Genomic DNA, 21,120 nt, shown 5'->3' with positions numbered 1-21,120 from the left:
GCCGCATGTCATGTGGGGGCCCAAATGCGTGCCACATGTCATGGGGGGCCCACGTGCATGCCACATGTCATGAGGGCCCCAGATACGTTCCGCATATCACGGGGGCCCCAAATGCATGCCGCATGTCAAGGGGGCCCCACATGCATGCCGCATGTCATGGGGGCCCCACATTCATGCCGCATGTCATCGTGGCCCCAAATGCATGCATATGTCATGGGGGCCCCAAATGCATGCCGCATGTCATGGGGTCCCCAAATGCAAGCCGCATGTCATAGGGGGCCCCAAATGTATGCCGCATGCCATGATGGCCCCAAATGCATGCCTCATGTCATGGGGGCCAAAAATGCATTCTGCATGTTATGTGGGCCCCAAATGCACGCTCCATGTCATGGGGGACCCAAATGCATGCCGCATGTCATGGGGGCCCCACATGTATGGCGCATGTCACGGGGGCCGAACATGCATGCCGCGTGTCATGGGGCCCCACGTGCATGCGGCATGTCATGGGGGCCCCAAATGCATGCCGTATGTCATGAGGCCCCACATGCCTGCCGCATGTCATGGGGGCCCCAAATGCATGCCGCATGTCATGGGGGCCCCACGTGCATGCCACAAGTCATGGGGGGCCCAAATGCATGCCGCATGTCATGGGGGCCCCACTTGCATACAGAATGTCATAGGGTCCCCAAATGTATGCCGCATGTCATGAAGGCCCCAAATGCATGCCGCATGTCATGGGGGCCCCACATGTATGGCGCATGTCACGGGGGCCGAACATGCATGCCGTATGTCATGGGGTCCCCAAATGCATGCCGCATGTCATTGTGGCCCCACGTGCATGCCGCATGTAATGGGGGCCCCAAATGCATGCCGCATGTCATGGGGGCCCCACGTGCATGCCGCAAGTTGTGGGGGGCCCAAATGCATGCCGCATGTCATGGGGGCCCCACTTGCATACAGCATGTCATAGGGGGGCCCAAATGCATGCCGCATGTCATGGGGGCCCTACTTGCATACAGCATGTCATGGGGGCCCCAAATGCATGCCGCATGTCATGTGGGGGCCCACATGCATGGCGCATGTCATGGGGGCCCCTCATGCATGGCGCATGGCATGGGGGCCCCACATGCATGCTGCGTGTCATGGGGGACTCACATACATGCCGCATGTCATGGGGGCCCAAATTCATGCTGCATGTCATGGGGGCCCCAAATGCATGCTGCATGTCTTGGGGTCCCCACGTGCATTCCGCATATCATGGGGACTCCACATGCATACCGCATGTCATGGGGGTCCCATGTGCATGCCGCATGTCATGGGTGAACCAAATGTATGCCACATGTCATGTGGGCCCCTAATACGTGACTCATGTCATGGGGGCCCGACATGCATGCCACAAGTCATGGGGGGCCCAAATGCATGCCGCATGTAATGGGGGCCCCACTTGCATACAGCATGTCATGGGGGAACCAAATGTATGCCGCAAGTCATGGGGGGCCCAAATGCATGCCGCATGTCATGGGGGCCCCACTTGCATACAGCATGTCATCGGGGGCCCCAAATGTATGCCGCATGTCATGATGGCCCCAAATGCATGCCTCATGTCATAGGGGCCAAAAATGCATTCAGCATGTTATGGGGGCCCCAATTGCACGCTTCATGTCATGGGGGACCCAAATCCATGCCGTTTGTCATGGGGGCCCCACGTGCATGCCGCATGTCATGGGGACCCGAGATGCATGTCGCATGTCATGGGGGCCCCAAATGCATGCCGCAAGTCATGGGGGGCCCAAATGCATGCCGCATGTCATGGGGGCCCTACTTGCATACAGCATGTCATGGGGGCCCCAAATGCATGCCGCATGTCATGTGGGGGCCCACATGCATGGCGCATGTCATGGGGGCCCCTCATGCATGGCGCATGGCATGGGGGCCCCACATGCATGCTGCGTGTCATGGGGGACTCACATACATGCCGCATGTCATGGGGGCCCAAATTCATGCTGCATGTCATGGGGGCCCCAAATGCATGCTGCATGTCTTGGGGTCCCCACGTGCATTCCGCATATCATGGGGACTCCACATGCATACCGCATGTCATGGGGGTCCCATGTGCATGCCGCATGTCATGGGTGAACCAAATGTATGCCACATGTCATGTGGGCCCCTAATACGTGACTCATGTCATGGGGGCCCGACATGCATGCCACAAGTCATGGGGGGCCCAAATGCATGCCGCATGTCATGGGGGCCTTACTTGCATACAGCATGTCATGGGGGAACCAAATGTATGCCGCAAGTCATGGGGGGCCCAAATGCATGCCGCATGTCATGGGGGCCCCACTTGCATACAGCATGTCATAGGGGGCCCCAAATGCACGCTGCATGTCATGGGGGACCCAAATGCATGCCGTTTGTCATGGGGGCCCCACGTGCATGCCGCATGTCATGGGGAACCGAGATGCATGTCGCATGTCATGGGGGCCCCAAATGCATGCCGCATTTCATGGTGGCCCCACATGCATGGCGCATGTCATGGGGGGTTCACGTGAATACCACATTTCGTGGTTACCCCATGTGCATGTCGCATGTCATGGGTACCCCAAATGCATGTCGCATGTCATGGGGGCCCCAAATGTATGCCGCATGTCATGGGGCCGCCCCAAATGCATGCCACATGTCATGGGGGCCTCACATGCATGCCACATGTCATGGGGGCCCCACATGCATGCCGCATGTCATGTGGGCCCCAAATGCATGCCGCATTTCTTGGTTGTCCCATGTGCATGCCGCATAACATGGGTACCCCAAATGAATGTCGCATGTCAGGAGGCCTCAAATGCATGCCACATTTCATGGGGGCCCAATAGAATGCCTCATGTCGTGGGGGCCCCAAATGCATGCCACATATCAAGGGGGCCCCAAGTGCAAGACGCATGTCATAGGGGCCCCAAATTCATGCCGCATATCATGGGGGCCCCAATTATGTGCCACATGTCATGGGGGCCCAACATGCATGCCGCATGTCATGCGGGTCCCAAATGCATGTCGCATGTCATGGGGCCCATAAAATGCATGTTGCATGTCATTTGGGCCGCAAATGAATTCCACATGTCATGGGGGCCCCAAATGCATGTCGCATGTCATGGGGGCCCCAAATGCATGTCGAATGTCATGGGGGCCCCACGTGCATGCCGCATGTCACGGGGGCCCCACATGAATGACGCATGTCATGAGGGTCACAAATGCATGTCGCATGTCATGGGGGCCCCAAATGCATGCCGCATGTCATGGGGCCCCCAAGTGCATGTCGCATGTCATGGGGGTCCCAAATGTATGCCGCATGTCATGGGGGCCGCTAATGCGTGCTGCAGGTCATGAGGGCCCCAAATGCATACCGCATGTCATGGTGGCCCCACATGCGTGCCGCATGTCATGGGGGACCTATATGCGTGCCGCATGTCATGGGGGCCCCACATGCATGGCCCATGTCATGGGGCCCCCAAATACATGCGCATGTCATGGGGGCCCCGGATGCATGACGCATGTCATGGGGGCCCAAAATGCATGCCGCATGTCATGGCGGCCTCACGTGAATGACGCATGTCATGGAGGCCACAAATGCATGCTGCATGTCATGGGGGCCCAAAATACATGCCACATGTCATGGGGGCCTCAAACACTTGCCTCATGTCATGGTACCCAACATGCATGGTGCATGTCATGGGGTCCCACATGCATGCCGCATATAAAGGGGCCCCAAATGCATACCGCATGTCATGGATGACCCACGTGCATGCCGCATGCCATGGGGGCCGCTAATGCGTGCTGCAGGTCACAGGGGTCCCAAATGCATGCCGCATGTCATGGGGGCCCCATATACGTGCCGCATGTCATGGGGGCCCCACATGCATGCCAAATATCATGGGGGCTCCAAATGCATGCTGCATGTCATGGGGGCCCCAAATGCATGCTGCATGTCATGGGGGCTCCAAATGCATGACGCATGTCATGGGGGCCCCAATTACGTGCAACATGTCATGGGGGCCCCAAGTGCATGTCGCATGTCATGGGGGCCCCAAGTGCATGTCATATGTCATTGTGGTCCCAAGTGCATGCCGCAAGTCATGGGGACCCCAAATAAGTGCCACATTTCATGGGGTCCCCACGTGCATGCTGCATGTCATGGTGGCTCCACATGCATGCCCCATTTCTTGGTTTCCCCATGTGCATGCAGCATGTCATGGTTACCCCAAATGCATGGCGCATGTCAGGGGGGTCCCAAATGCATGCCTCATGTAATGGGGGCCCAAATGCATGCCGCATGTCATGGGGGCCCCAAATGCATGCTGAATGTCATGGGGGCCCCAAACGCATGCCGCATGTCATTCGGGCCCCAAATTAATGTCGCATGTCAATGTGGCCCCAAATACATGCCGCATGTCATGGAGGCCCCAATTATGCGCCGCATGTCATGGGGGCCCCACTTGCATGCAGCATGTCATGGGTGTCCCAAATACATGTAGCATGTCATGGGGGCCATAAAATGCATGACGCATGTCATGGGGGCCCCACATGCATGCCGCATGTCATGGGGATCACAAATGCATGTCGCATGTCATGGGGGCCCCAAATGCATGCCACATGTCAAGGGGGCCCCACGTGCATGCCATATGTCATTGGTGTCCAATTGCATGCCGCAAGTCATGGGGGCCCCAAATAAGTGCCCCATGTCATGAGGGCCCAAAATGCATGCTGCATGTCATGGGGGCCCCAAATGCATGCCGCAAGTCAAGGGGGCCCCACGTGCATGCCGCATGTCATGGGGGCCCCAATTACGTGCAGCATGTCATGGCACATGCATGAGGCATGTCATTGGGGTCCCAAATGCATGACTCAAGTCATGGGGACCCCAAATAAGTGCCGCATGTCAAGAGTGCCCCACATGCATGTCGCATGTCATGGGGTACCCAAATGCATGTCGCATGTCATGAGGGCCCCAAATAACTGCCGCATGTCATGGGGGCCCCAAAAGCATGCCGCATGTCACGGGGGCCCCAAATCCATGCCAGTTGTCATGGGTGCCCACATGCATGCCGTATGTAATGAGGGCCCCACATGCATGCCGCATGTCATGGGGACCCGAGATGCATGTCGCATGTCATGGGGGCCACACATGCATGGCGCATGTCATGGGAGTTTCACGTGAATACCACATTTCGTGGTTACCCCATGTGCATGTCACATGTCATGGGTACCACAAATGCATGTCGCATGTCATGGGGGCCCCAAATGTATGCCGCATGTCATGGGGCCCCAAATGCATGCCACATGTCATGGGGGCCTCACATGCATGCCACATGTCATGGGGGCCCCAAATGCATGCCGCATTTCTTGGTTGTCCCATGTGCATGCCGTATAACATGGGTACCCCAAATGCATGCCGCATGTCATGGGGGCCCAATGGAATGCCTCATGTCGTGGGGGCCCCAAATGCATGCCACATGTCAAGGGGGCCCCAAGTGCAAGACGCATGTCATGGGGGCCCCAAATGCATGCCGCATATCATGGGGGCCCCAATTATGTGCCGCATGTCATGGGGGCCTAACATGCATGCCGCATGTCATGCGGGTCCCAAATGCATGCCGCATTTCATGGGGCCCCAAGTGCATGCAGCATGTCATTGAGCCCCAAATGCATGCTGCATGTCATGGGGCCCCAAATGCATGCTGCATGTCATGGGGGCCCAATGGAATGCCTCATGTCGTGGGGGCCCCAAATGCATGCCACATATCAAGGGGGCCCCAAGTGCAAGACGCATGTCATGGGGGCCCCAAATGCATGCCGCATATCATGGGGGCCCCAATTATGTGCCGCATGTTATGGGGGCCCAACATGCATTCCGCATGTCATGGGGGCCCCACGTGCATGCCGCATGTGATAGGGGCCCCAAAAGCATGCCGCATGTCATGGGGGCCCCAAATGTATGTTGCATGTCATTGGGGGCCCAAAATGCATGCCGCATGTCATGGGGGCCCCAAATGCACGCGGCATGTCATGGGGTCCCAAATGCATGCCACATGTCAAGGGGACCCCAAATGCATGCCGCATGTCAAGGTGGCCCCATGTGCATGCTGCATGTCATGGGGGCCCCAAATGCATGCCGCATGTCAAGGTGGCCCCACGTGCATACCGCTTGTCATGTGGGGGCCCAAATGCGTGCCACATGTCATGGGGCGCCCACGTGCATGCCACATGTCATGAGGGCCTCAAGTGCATGACGCATGTCATGAGAGCCCCAAATAAGTGCCGCATATCACGGGGGCCCCAAATGCATGACGCATGTCAAGGGGGCCCCACATGCATGCCGCATGTCATGGGGGCCCCACATTCATGCCGCATGTCATCGTGGCTCCAAATGCATGCATATGTCATGGGGGCCCCAAATGCATGCCGCATTTCATGGGGTCTCCAAATGCAAGCCGCATGTCATAGGGGGACCCAAATGTATGCCTCATGTCATGATGGCCCCAAATGCATGCCGCATGTCATGGGGGCCCCAAATGCATGCCGCATGTCATGGGGGCCCCACATGTATGGCGCATGTCACGGGGGCCGAACATGCATGCCGCGTGTCATGGGGCCCCAAATTCATACCACATGTAGTAGGGGCCCCACGTGCATGCCGCATGTCATGGGGGCCCCAAATGCATGCCGTATGTCATGGGGCCCCACATGCCTGCCGCATGTCATGGGGGCCCATGTTCATGCCGCATGTCATGGGGTCCCCAAATGCATGCAGCATGTCATGGTGGCCCCACGTGCATGCCACATGTCATGGGGGCCCCAAATGCATGCCGCATGTCATGGGGGCCCCACGTGCATGCCACAAGTCATGGGGGGCCCAAATGCATGCCGCATGTCTTGGGGGCCCCACTTGCATACAGCATGTCATGGGGGAACCAAATGCATGCCGCAAGTCATGGGGGGCCCAAATGCATGCCGCATGTCATGGGGGCCCAAATGCATACAGCATGTCATGGGGGCCCCAAATGCATGCCGCATGTCATGTGGGGGCCCACATGCATGGCGCATGTCATGGGAGCCCCACTTGCATACAGCATGTCATAGGGGGCCCCAAATGTATGCCGCATGTCATGATGGCCCCAAATGCATGCCTCATGTCATGGGGGGCCCAAATGCATGCCGCATGTCATGGGGGCCCAAATGCATACAGCATGTCATGGGGGCCCCAAATGCATGCCGCATGTCATGTGGGGGCCCACATGCATGGCGCATGTCACGGGGGCCCCTCATGCATGGTGCATGGCATGGGGGCCCCACATGCATGATGCGTGTCATGGGGGACTCACATACATGCCGCATATCATGGGGGCCCAAATTCATGCTGCATGTCATGGGGGCCCCAAATGCATGCTGCATGTCTTGGGGTCCCCACGTGCATTCCGCATATCATGGGGGCTTCACATGCATACTGAATGTCACGGGGGTCCCATGTGCATGCCGCATGTCATGGGTGCACCAAATGTATGCCACATGTCATGTGGGCCCCTAATATGTGACTCATGTCATGGGGGCCCGACATGCATGCCACAAGTCATGGGGGGCCCAAATGCATGCCGCATATCATGGGAGCCCCACTTGCATACAGCATGTCATGGGGGAACCAAATGCATGCCGCAAGTCATGGGGGGCCCAAATGCATGCCATATGTCATGGGGGCCCCACTTGCATACAGAATGTCATAGGGGGCCCCAAATGTATGCCGCATGTCATGATGGCCCCAAATGCATGCCTCATGTCATGGGGGCCAAAAATGCATTCAGCATGTTATGGGGGCCCCAAATGCACGCTGCATGTCATGGGGGACTCAAATGCATGCCACATGTCATGGGGGCCCCAAATGCTTGCCGCATGTCATGGGGGCCCAACATGTATGGCGCATGTCACGGGGGCCGAACATGCATGCCGCGTGTCATGGGGCCCCAAATTCATGCCACATGTCTTGGGGGTCCCACGTGCATGCCGCATGTCATGGGGGCCCCAAATGCACGCCGTATGTCATGGGGCCCCACATGCCTGCCGCATGTCATGGGGGCCCCAAATGCATGCCGCATGTCACGGGGGCCCCACGTGCATGCCGCAAGTCATGGGGGGCCCAAATGCATGCCCCATATCATGGGGGCCCCACTTGCCTGCCGCATGTCATGGTGGCCCATGTTCATGACGCATGTCATGGGGTCCCCAAATGCATGCCGCATGTCATGGGGGCCCCACGTGCATGCCGCAAGTCATGGGGGGCCCAAATGCATGCCCCATGTCATGGGGGCCCCACTTGCATACAGCATGTCATGTGGGCCCCAAATGCATGCCACATGTCATGGGGGCCCCAAATGCATGCCGCATGTCACAGGGGCCCCAAATGCATGCTGCATGTCATGGGGGCCCCACTTGCATACAGCATGTCATAGGGGGCCCCAAATGTATGCCGCATGTCATGATGGCCCCAAATGCATACCTCATGTCATAGGGGCCAAAAATGCATTCAGCATGTTATGGGGGCCCCAAATGCACGCTGCATGTCATGGGGGACCCAAATGCATGCCGTTTGTCATGGGGGCCCCACGTGCATGCCGCATGTCATGGGGACCCGAGATGCATGCTGCATGTCATGGGGCCCCAAATGCATGCTGCATGTCATGGGGGCCCCACTTGCATACAGCATGTCATGGGGGAACCAAATGTATGCCGCAAGTCATGGGGAGGCCCATATGCATGCCGCATGTCATGGGGGCCCCACTTGCATACAGCATGTCATAGGGGGCCCCAAATGTATGCCGCATGTCATGATGGCCCCAAATGCATGCCTCATGTCATAGGGGCCAAAAATGCATTCAGCATGTTATGGGGGCCCCAAATGCACGCTGCATGTCATGGGGGACCCAAATGCATGCCGTTTGTCATGGGGGCCCCACGTGCAAGCCGCATGTCATGGGGACCCGAGATGCATGCTGCATGTCATGGGGCCCCCACATGCAAGCCACATGTCATGGGGGCCCCACATGCATGGCGCATGTCATGGGGGCCAAAAATGCATGCCGCATGTCATGGGGGCCCCAAATACGTGCCGCATGTCATGGGGGCCCCACGTGCATGCAGGAGGTCAGGGGGGCCCAAATGCATGCCGCATTTCATTGGGGCCCCACTTGCATTCCGCATGTCAGGAGGGCCCCAGGTGCATGCCGCATGTGATAGGGGCCCCAAAAGCATGCCGCATGTCATGGGGGCCCCAAATGTATGTTGCATGTCATTGGGGGCCCAAATGCATGCCGTATGTCATGGGGGCCCCAAATGCACGCTGCATGTCATGGGGTCCCAAATGCATGCCACATGTCAAGGGGACCCCAAATGCATGCCGCATGTCAAGGTGGCCCCAAGTGCATGCTGCATGTCATGGGGGCCGCAAATGCATGCTGCATGTCAAGGTGGCCCCACATGCATGCCGCATGTCATGTGGGGGCCCAAATGCGTGCCACATGTCATGGGGGGCCCACGTGCATGCCACATGTCATGAGGGCCCCAGATACGTTCCGCATATCACGGGGGCCCCAAATGCATGCCGCTTGTCAAGGGGGCCCCACATGCATGCCGCATGTCATGGGGGCCCCACATTCATGCCGCATGTCATCGTGGCCCCAAATGCATGCATATGTCATGGGGGCCCCAAATGCATGCCGCATGTCATGGGGTCCCCAAATGCAAGCCGCATGTCATAGGGGGCCCCTAATGTATGCCGCATGCCATGATGGCCCCAAATGCATGCCTCATGTCACGGGGGCCAAAAATGCATTCTGCATGTTATGTGGGCCCCAAATTCACGCTCCATGTCATGGGGGACCCAAATGCATGCCGCATGTCATGGAGGCCCCAAATGCATGCCGCATGTCATGGGGGCCCCACATGTATGGCGCATGTCACGGGGGCCGAACATGCATGCCGCGTGTCATGGGGCCCCACGTGCATGCGGCATGTCATGGGGGCCCCAAATGCATGCCGTATGTCATGAGGCCCCACATGCCTGCCGCATGTCATGGGGGCCCATGTTCATGTAGCATGTCATGGGGTCCCCAAATGCATGCCGCATGTCATGGTGGCCCCACGTGCATGCCGCATGTCATGGGGGCCCCAAATGCATGCCGCATGTCATGGGGGCCCCACGTGCATGCCACAAGTCATGGGGGGCCCAAATGCATGCCGCATGTCATGGGGGCCCCACTTGCATACAGAATGTCATAGGGTCCCCAAATGTATGCCGCATGTCATGATGGCCCCAAATACATGCCCAATGTCATGGGGGCCCCAAATACATGCCCAATGTCATGGGGGCCCCAAATGGAGGGGTATGTCATGGGGGGCCCAAATGTATGCCACATGTCATGGGGGCCCCACGTGCATGGCGCATGTCATGGGTACTCCAAATGCATGCCGAATGTCATGTGGGCCCCAAATGCATGCCCCAGGTCATGGGGGCCCCACGTGCTTCCCGAATGACATGGGGGCCCCAAATGCATGCCGCATGTCATGGGGGCCCAAATGCATGCCGCATGTCTTGTGGGTCCCAAATGCATGGGGCATGTCATGGGGGCCCTACATGCATGCCACAAGTCACGGGTACCCAATATGCAAACCGCATGTCATGGGGGCCCCACTTGCATACAGCATGTCATAGGGGGCCCCAAATGTATGCCGCATGTCATGATGGCCCCAAATGCATGCCTCATGTCATGGGGGCCAAAAATGCATTCAGCATGTTATGGGGGCCCCAAATGCACGCTGCATGTCATGGGGGACCCAAATGCATGCCGCGTGTCATAGGGGCCCCAAATGCATGCCGCATGTCATGGGGGCCCCACATGCCTTCTGCATGTCATGGGGGCCCATGTTCATGCCGCATGTCATGGGGTCCCCAAATGCATGCCGCATGTCATGGTGGTCCCACGTGCATGCCGCATGACATTGGCATCCCAAATGCATGCCGCATGTCATGGGGGCCCCACGTGCATGCCGCAAATCGTGGGGGGCCCAAATGCATGCCGCATGTCATGGAGGCCCCACTTGCATACAGCATGTCATGTGGGTCCCACATACATGCCGCAAGTCATGGGGGGCCCAAATGCATGCCGCATGTCATGGGGGCCCAAATGCATACAGCATGTCATGGGGGCCCCAAATGCATGCCGCATGTCATGTGGGGGCCCACATGCATGGCGCATGTCACGGGGGCCCCTCATGCATGGTGCATGGCATGGGGGCCCCACATGCATGATGCGTGTCATGGGGGACTCACATACATGCCGCATATCATGGGGGCCCAAATTCATGCTGCATGTCATGGGGGCCCCAAATGCATGCTGCATGTCTTGGGGTCCCCACGTGCATTCCGCATATCATGGGGGCTTCACATGCATACTGCATGTCAGGGGGGTCCCATGTGCATGCCGCATGTCATGGGTGCACCAAATGTATGCCACATGTCATGTGGGCCCCTAATATGTGACTCATGTCATGGGGGCCCGACATGCATGCCACAAGTCATGGGGGGCCCAAATGCATGCCGCATATCATGGGAGCCCCACTTGCATACAGCATGTCATGGGGGAACCAAATGCATGCCGCAAGTCATGGGGGGCCCAAATGCATGCCATATGTCATGGGGGCCCCACTTGCATACAGCATGTCATAGGGGGCCCCAAATGTATGCCGCATGTCATGATGGCCCCAAATGCATGCCTCATGTCATGGGGGCCAAAAATGCATTCAGCATGTTATGGGGGCCCCAAATGCACGCTGCATGTCATGGGGGAATCAAATGCATGCCACATGTCATGGGGGCCCCAAATGCTTGCCGCATGTCATGGGGGCCCAACATGTATGGCGCATGTCACGGGGGCCGAACATGCATGCCGCGTGTCATGGGGCCCCAAATTCATGCCACATGTCTTGGGGGTCCCACGTGCATGCCGCATGTCATGGGGGCCCCAAATGCATGCCGTATGTCATGGGGCCCCACATGCCTGCCGCATGTCATGGGGGCCCATGTTCATTCCGCATGTCATGGGGTCCCCAAATGCATGCCGCATGTCATGGTGGCCCCACGTGCATGCCGCATGTCATGGGGGCCCTAAATGCATGCCGCATGTCATGGGGGCCCCACGTGCATGCCGCAAGTCATGGGGGGCCCAAATGCATGCCCCATGTCATGGGGGCCCCACATGCCTGCTGCATGTCATGGTGGCCCATGTTCATGCTGCATGTCATGGGGTCCCCAAATGCATGCCGCATGTCATGGGGGCCCCACGTGCATGCCGCAAGTCATGGGGGGCCCAAATGCATGCCCCATGTCATGGGGGCCCCACTTGCATACAGCATGTCATGTGGGCCCCAAATGCATGCCACATGTCATGGGGGCCCCAAATGCATGCCGCATGTCACAGGGGCCCCAAATACATGCTGCATGTCATGGGGGCCCCACGTGCATGCCGCATGTCAGGGGGGTCCCACATGCTTGCCGCATGTCATGGGGGCCCCAAATGCATGCCGCATGTCATGGGGGCCCCACGTGAATGCCGCATGTCATGGGGACCCCAAATGCATGCCGCATGTCATGGGGGCCCCAAATACATGCTGCATGTCATGGGGGCCCCACGTGCATGCCGCATGTCAGGGGGGTCCCACATGCTTGCCGCATGTCATGGGGGCCCCAAATGCATGCCGCATGTCATGGGGGCCCCACGTGAATGCCGCATGTCATGGGGACCCCAAATGCATGCCGCATGTCATGGGGGCCCCAAATATATGCCCAATGTCATGGGGGCCCCACGTGCATGACGCATGTCATGGGTACTCCAAATGCATGCCGAATGTCATGTGGGCCCCAAATGCATGCCCCAGGTCATGGGGACCCCACATGCTTCCCGAATGGCATGGGGGCCCCAAATGCATGCCGCATGTCATGGGGGCCCAAATGCATGCCGCATGTCTTGTGGGCCCCAAATGCATGGGGCATGTCATGGGGGCCCCACGTGAATGCCGCATGTCATGGGGACCCCAAATGCATGCCGCATGTCATGGGGGCCCTAAATACATGCCCAATGTCATGGGGCCCCCACGTGCATGGCGCATGTCATGGGTACTCCAAATGCATGCCGAATGTCATGTGGGCCCCAAATGCATGCCCCAGGTCCTGGGGGCCCCACGTGCTTCCCGAATGGCATGGGGGCCTCAAATGCATGACGCATGTCATGGGGGCCCAAATGCATGGGGAATGTCTTGTGGGCCCCAAATGCATGGGGCATGTCATGGGGGCCCTACGTGCATGCCATAAGTCACGGGTACCCAATATGCAAACCGCATATCATGGGGGCCCCACCTGCATGCCGCAGATTATGAATGCCCCAAATGCATGCCCCATGTCATGGGGGCCCCACGTGCATGCCACAAGTCATGGGGGGCCCAAATGCATGCCACATGTCTTGGGGGCCCCACTTGCATACAGCATGTCAGGGGGAACCAAATGCATGCCGCAAGTCATGGGGGGCCCAAATGCATGCCGCATGTCATGAGGGCCCAAATGCATACAGCATGTCATGGGGGCCCCAAATGCACGCTGCATGTCATGGGGGACCCAAATGCATGCCGCGTGTCATGGGGGCCCCAAATGTATGCCGCATGTCATGGGGGCCCCACATGCCTGCCGCATGTCATGGGGGCCCATGTTCATGCCGCATGTCATGGGGTCCCCAAATGCATGCCGCATGTCATGGTGGTCCCACGTGCATGCCGCATGACATTGGCACCCCAAATGCATGCCGCATGTCATGGGGGCCCCACGTGCATGCCGCAAATCGTGGGGGGCCCAAATGCATGCCGCATGTCATGGGGGCCCCACTTGCATACAGCATGTCATGTGGATCCCAAATACATGCCGCAAGTCATGGGGGGCCCAAATGCATGACGCATGTCATGGGGGCCCAAATGCATACAGCATGTCATGGGGGCCCCAAATGCATGCCGCATGTCATGTGGGGGCCCACATGCATGGCGCATGTCACGGGGGCCCCTCATGCATGGTGCATGGCATGGGGGCCCCACATGCATGATGCGTGTCATGGGGGACTCACATACATGCCGCATATCATGGGGGCCCAAATTCATGCTGCATGTCATGGGGGCCCCAAATGCATGCTGCATGTCTTGGGGTCCCCACGTGCATTCCGCATATCATGGGTGCACCAAATGTATGCCACATGTCATGTGGGCCCCTAATACGTGACTCATGTCATGGGGGCCCGACATGCATGGCACAAGTCATGGGGGGCCCAAATGCATGCCGCATATCATGGGAGCCCCACTTGCATACAGCATGTCATGGGGGAACCAAATGCATGCCGCAAGTCATGGGGGGCCCAAATGCATGCCATATGTCATGGGGGCCCCACTTGCATACAGCATGTCATAGGGGGCCCCAAATGTATGCCGCATGTCATGATGGCCCCAAATGCATGCCTCATGTCATGGGGGCCAAAAATGCATTCAGCATGTTATGGGGGCCCCAAATGCACGCTGCATGTCATGGGGGAATCAAATGCATGCCACATGTCATGGGGGCCCCAAATGCTTGCCGCATGTCATGGGGGCCCAACATGTATGGCGCATGTCACGGGGGCCGAACATGCATGCCGCGTGTCATGGGGCCCCAAATTCATGCCACATGTCTTGGGGGTCCCACGTGCATGCCGCATGTCATGGGGGCCCCAAATGCATGCCGTATGTCATGGGGCCCCACATGCCTGCCGCATGTCATGGGGGCCCATGTTCATGCCGCATGTCATGGGGTCCCCAAATGCATGCCACATGTCATGGTGGCCCCACGTGCATGCCGCATGTCATGGGGGCCCTAAATGCATGCCGCATGTCATGGGGGCCCCACGTGCATGCCGCAAGTCATGGGGGGCCCAAATGCATGCCCCATGTCATGGGGGCCCCACTTGCCTGCTGCATGTCATGGTGGCCCATGTTCATGCCGCATGTCATGGGGTCCCCAAATGCATGCCGAATGTCATGGGGGCCCCACGTGCATGCCGCAAGTCATGGGGGGCCCAAATGCATGCCCCATGTCATGGGGGCCCCACTTGCATACAGCATGTCATGTGGGCCCCAAATGCATGCCACATGTCATGGGGGCCCCAAATGCATGCCGCATGTCACAGGGGCCCCAAATACATGCTGCATGTCAAGGGGGCCCCACGTGCATGCCGCATTTCAGGGGGGCCCCACATGCTTGCCGCATGTCATGGGGGCCCCAAATGCATGCCGCATGTCATGGGGGCCCCACGTGAATGCCGCATGTCATGGGGACCCCAAATGCATGCCGCATGTCATGGGGGCCCCAAATGTATGGCACATGTCATGGGGGCCCCAAATGCATTCTGCATGTCATGGGGGCCCCAAATGTATACTACATGTCATGGGGCCCCAAATGCATGCCGCATGTCATGGGGGCCCCAAATGTATGCCGTATGTCATGGGGGCCCCAAATGCATTCTGCATTTCATGGGGGCCCCAAATTCATGCCCCATGTCATAGGGGCCCCACGTGCATGCCGCATGCCATGAGTACCCCTGATGCATGCCGCATGTCATGGGGGTCCCAAATGCATTCTGCATGTCATGGGGGCCCCACATGCATGCTGCATGTTATGGGGGCTACAAGTGCATGCCGCATGTCATGGGGGCCCCAAATGTATGCCGTATGTCATGGGGGCCCCAAATGCATTCTGCATTTCATGGGGGCCCCAAATTCATGCCCCATGTCATAGGGGCCCCACGTGCATGCCGCATGCCATGAGTACCCCTGATGCATGCCGCATGTCATGGGGGTCCCAAATGCATGTCGCATGTCATGGGGGCCCCTAATGCTTGCCGCATGTCATGGGGGACCCAAATGCATTAAACATGTAATGGGGGCCCCAAATACGTGCCGCATGTCATGGGGGCCCTATGTGCATGCCGCATGTCAGGGGGGCCCCAAATGCATGCCGCATGTCATGGGGTCCCCACGTGCATTCCGCATGTCATGGGGGCCCCACATGCATGTGACATGTCATGGGGGCCCCACATACATGCCGCGTGTCATGGGGGCCACAAGTGCAAGCCGCATGTCATGGGGGCCACAAATATATGCCGCATGTCATGGGGGCCCCAAATGTATTCTGCATGTCATTAGGGGCACCAAATGCATGCCGCATGTCATGGGGTCCCCACATGCATTCCACATGTCATGGGGGCTCCAAATACGTGCCGCATGTCATGGGGGCCCTACGTGCATGCCACAAGTCACGGGTACCCCATATGCAAACCGCATGTCATGGGGGCTCCACATGCATTCCCCATGTCATGTGGGCCCCAAATGCATGCTGCATGTCATGGTGGCCCCACGTGCATGCCGCATGTCATGGGGGTACGAAATGCATGCTGCATGTCATGTGGGCCCCAAATGCATGCCGCATGTCATGGGGGCTCCGCGTGCATGAAGCATGTCATTGGGGCTCCAAATGCATGCGCATGTCATGGGGGCCCAAAATGCATGCTGTATGCCATGGGTGCCCCAAATGCATGCTGCATGTCATGGGGGCCCCACATGCAAGCCGCATGTCATGGGGGCCCCAAATACGTGCCCCATGTCATGGGGGCCCCACGTGCATGCCACATGTCAGGGGGGCCCCAAATGCATGCCGCATTTCGTGGGGGCCCCACTTGCATTCCGCATGTCATGAGGACTCTACATACATGCCGCATGTCATGGGGACCCTACGTGCATGCCGCATGTCATGGGGGCCCCAAATGTATGCTGCATGTCATTGTGGGCCCAAAATGCATGCCGCATGTCATGGGGGCCCCAAATGCACGCTGCATGTCATGGGGTCCCAAATGCATGCCACATGTCAAGGGGACCCCAAATGCATGCCGCATGTCAAGGTGGCCCCACGTGCATGCTGCATATCATGAGGGCCCCAAATGCATATGTCATGGGGGCCCCAAATGCATGCTGCATGTCATGGGGTCCCCAAATGCAAGCCGCATGTCATAGGGGGCCCCAAATGTATGCCTCATGTCATGTTGGCCCCAAATGCATGCCGCATGTCATGGGGGACCCAAATGCATGCCGCATGTCATGGGAACCCCACATGTATGGCGCATGTCATGGGGGCCGAACATGCATGCCGCGTGTCATGGGGCCCCAAATTCATGCCACATGTCTTAGGGGCCCCACGTGCATGCCGCATGTCATGGGGGCCCCAAATGCATGCCGTATGTCATGGGGCCACACATGCCTGCCGCATGTCATGGGGGCCCATGTTCATGCCTCATGTTATGGGGTCCCCAAATGCATGCAGCATGTCATGGTGGCCCCACGTGCATGCCGCATGGTGCATGTCATGGGGGCCCCAAATGCATGCCGTATGTCATGGGGCCCCACATGCCTGCCGCATGTCATAGGGGCCCATGTTCATGCCTCATGTCATGGGGTCCCCAAATGCATGCAGCATGTCATGGTGGCCCCACGTGCATGCCGCATGTCATGGGGTTCCCAAATGCATGCCGCATGTCATAGGTGGCCCCACGTACATGCCACAAGTCATGGGGGGCCCAAATGCATGCCGCATGTCATGGGGGCCCCACTTGCATACAGCATGTCATGGGGGAACCAAATGCATGCCGCAAGTCATGGGGGGCCCAAATGCATGCCGCATGTCATGGGGGCCCCACTTGCATACAGCATGTCATGGGGGAACCAAATGCATGCCGCAAGTCATGGGGGGCCCAAATGCATGCCGCATGTCATGGGGGCCCCACTTGCATACAGCATGTCATAGGGGGCCCCAAATGTATGCCGCATGTCATGATGGCCCCAAATGCATGCCTCATGTCATGGGGGCCAAAAATGCATTCAGCATGTTATAGGGGCCCCAAATGCACGCTGCATGTCATGGGGGACCCAAATGCATGCCGCATGTCATGGGGGCCCCAAATGCATGCCGCATGTCATGGGGGCCCCACATATATGGCGCATTTCACGGGGGCCGAACATGCATGCCGCGTGTCATGGGGCCCCAAATTCATGCCACATGTCTTGGGGGCCCCATATGCATGCCGCATGTCATGGGGGCCCCAAATGCATGCCGTATGTCATGGGGCCCCACATGCCTGCCGCATGTCATGGGGGCCCATGTTTATGCCGCATGTCATGGGGTCCCCAAATGCATGCCGCATGTCATGGTGGCCCCACGTGCATGCCACATGTCATGGGGGCCCCAAATGCATGCCACATGTCATGGGGGCCCCACGTGCATGCCGCAAGTCATGGGGGGCCCAAATGCATGCCGCATGTCATGGGGGCCCCACTTGCATACAGCATGTCATGGGGGAACCAAATGCATGCCGCAAGTCATGAGGGGTCCAAATGCATGCCGCATGTCATGGGGGCCCCACTTGCATACAGCATGTCATAGGGGGCCCCAAATGTATGCCGCATGTCATGATGGCCCCAAATGCATGCCTCATGTCATGGGGGCCAAAAATGCATTCAGCATGTTATGGGGGCCCAAAATGCTTACCGCATGTCATGGGGGCCCCACATGTATGGCGCATGTCACGGGGGCCGAACATGCATGCCGCGTGTCATGGGGCCCCAAATTCATGCCACATGTCTTGGGGGTCCCACGTGCATGCCACATGTCATGGGGGCCCCAAATGCATGCCGTATGTCATGGGGCCCCACATGTCTGCCGCATGTCATGGGGGCCCATGTTCATGCCGCATGTCATGGGGTCCGCAAATGTATGCCTCATGTCATGATGGCCCCAAATGCATGCCTCATGTCATGTGGGCCAAAAATGCATTCAGCATGTTATGTGGGCTCAAATGCACGCTCCATGTCATGGGGGACCCAAATGCATGCCGCATAACATGGGGGCCCCAAATGCATGCCGCATGTCATGGGGGCCCCACATGTATGGCGCATGTAACGGGGGCCGAACATGCATGCCGCGTGTCATGAGGCCCCAAATTCATGCCACATGTCTTAGGGGCCCCACGTGCATGCCGCATATCATGGGGGGCCCAAATGCATGCCGCATGTCATGGGTGCACCAAATTTGTGCCGCATGTCATGAGGGTCCCCCATGCATGGCGCATGTCATGGGGGCACCACATGCATGCCGCATATCATGGGGGCCCCAAATTCATGTTGCATGTCATGGGGGCCCCAAATGCATGCCGCATGTCATGGGGTCCCCATGTCCATTCCTCATGTCATGGGGCTCCACATGCATGCCGCATGTCATGGGGGCCCCAAGTGCATGCCGCATGTCATGGGGTCCCCATGTCCATTCCGCATGTCATGGGGGCTCCACATGCATGCCGCATGTCATGGGGTCCCCATGTCCATTCTGCATGTCATGGGGGCTCCACATGCATGCAGCATGTCAAGGGGCCCCCAAATGCATGCCACATGTCATGGGGGCCCAAAAAATGTGCCACATGTCATGGGGGCCCCACATGCATGCTACATTTCATGGGGGCCCACGTTCATGTCGCATGTCATGGGGACCCCAAATGCATGCCGCATGTCATGTGGGCCTCACATGCATGGTGCATGTCATGAGGGCCCCACATGTATGGCGCATGTCACGGGGGCCCCAAATGCATGCCGCATGTCATGGGGGCCCCAAATTCGTGTGGCATGTCATGGGGGCCCCACGTGCATGCAGCGTGTCATGGGGGCCACAAGTGCATGCCGCATGTCATGGGGGCCCCAAATGTATGGCGCATGTCATGGGTGCCCCAAATGCATTCTGCATGTCATGGGGGCCCCAAATGTATACCACATGTCATGGGGCCCCAAATGCATGCCGCATGTCATGGGAGCCCCAAATGCATGCTGCATGTCATGTGGTCCCCACGTGCATTCCGCATGTCATGGGGGCCCCACATGCATGCCGCATGTTATGGGGGCTACAAGTGCATGCCGCATGTCATGGAGGCCCCAAATGTATGCCGTATGTCATGGGGGCCCCAAATGCATGCCGCATGTTATGGGGGCTACAAGTGCATGCCGCATGTCATGGGGGCCCCAAATTCATGCCCCATGTCATAGGGGCCCCACGTGCATGCCGCATGCCATGCGTACCCCTGATGCATGCCGCATGTCATGGGGGTCCCAAATGCATGTCGCATGCCATGGGGACCCCTAATGCTTGCCGCATGTCATGGGGGACCCAAATGCATTAAACATGTAATGGGGGCCCCAAATACGTGCCGCATGTCATGGGGGCCCTACGTGCATGCCGCATGTCAGGGGGGCCCCAAATGCATGCCGCATGTCATGGGGTCCCCACGTGCATTCCGCATGTCATGGGGGCTCTACATGCATGCCGCCTGTCATGGGGGCCCCACGTGCATGCCTCATGTGATAGGGGCCCCAAAAGCATGCCGCTTGTCATGGGCGCCCCAAATGTATGTCGCATGTCATGGGGGCCTCAAATGCATGCGTCATTTCATGGGGGCCCCACATGCATGCCGCATGTCATGGGGGCCCCGCATGCATGCGGCATATCATGGGAGACCCGCATGCATGCCACGTGTCATGGGGGCCACAAGTGCATGCCACATGTCATGGGGGCCCCAAATGTATGCCGCATGTCATGGGGGCCCCAAATGCATTCTGCATGTCATGGGGGCTCCAAATGTATGCCGCATGTCATGGGGGACCCATATGCATGCCGTATGTCATGGGAGCCCCAAATGCATGCTGCATGTCATGTGGGACCCAATTGCATGCCACATGTCATGGGGTCCCCACGTTCATACCGCATGTCATGGGGCCCCACATGCATGTGACATGTCATGGGGGCCCCACAGACATGCCGCGTGTCATGGGGGCCACAAGTGCAAGCCGCATGTCATGGGGGCCCCAAGTGTATGCCGCATGTCATGGGGGACCCAAATGTATTCTGCATGTCATTGGGGGCACCAAATG

This window comes from Phyllobates terribilis, unplaced genomic scaffold (assembly GCF_046119375.1).
Source record: "Phyllobates terribilis strain yellow unplaced genomic scaffold, ASM4611937v1 Scaffold_13__5_contigs__length_258822181, whole genome shotgun sequence".
Lineage (NCBI taxonomy): Eukaryota > Metazoa > Chordata > Amphibia > Anura > Dendrobatidae > Phyllobates > Phyllobates terribilis.
Note: the sequence above shows the minus strand (reverse complement) of the source record.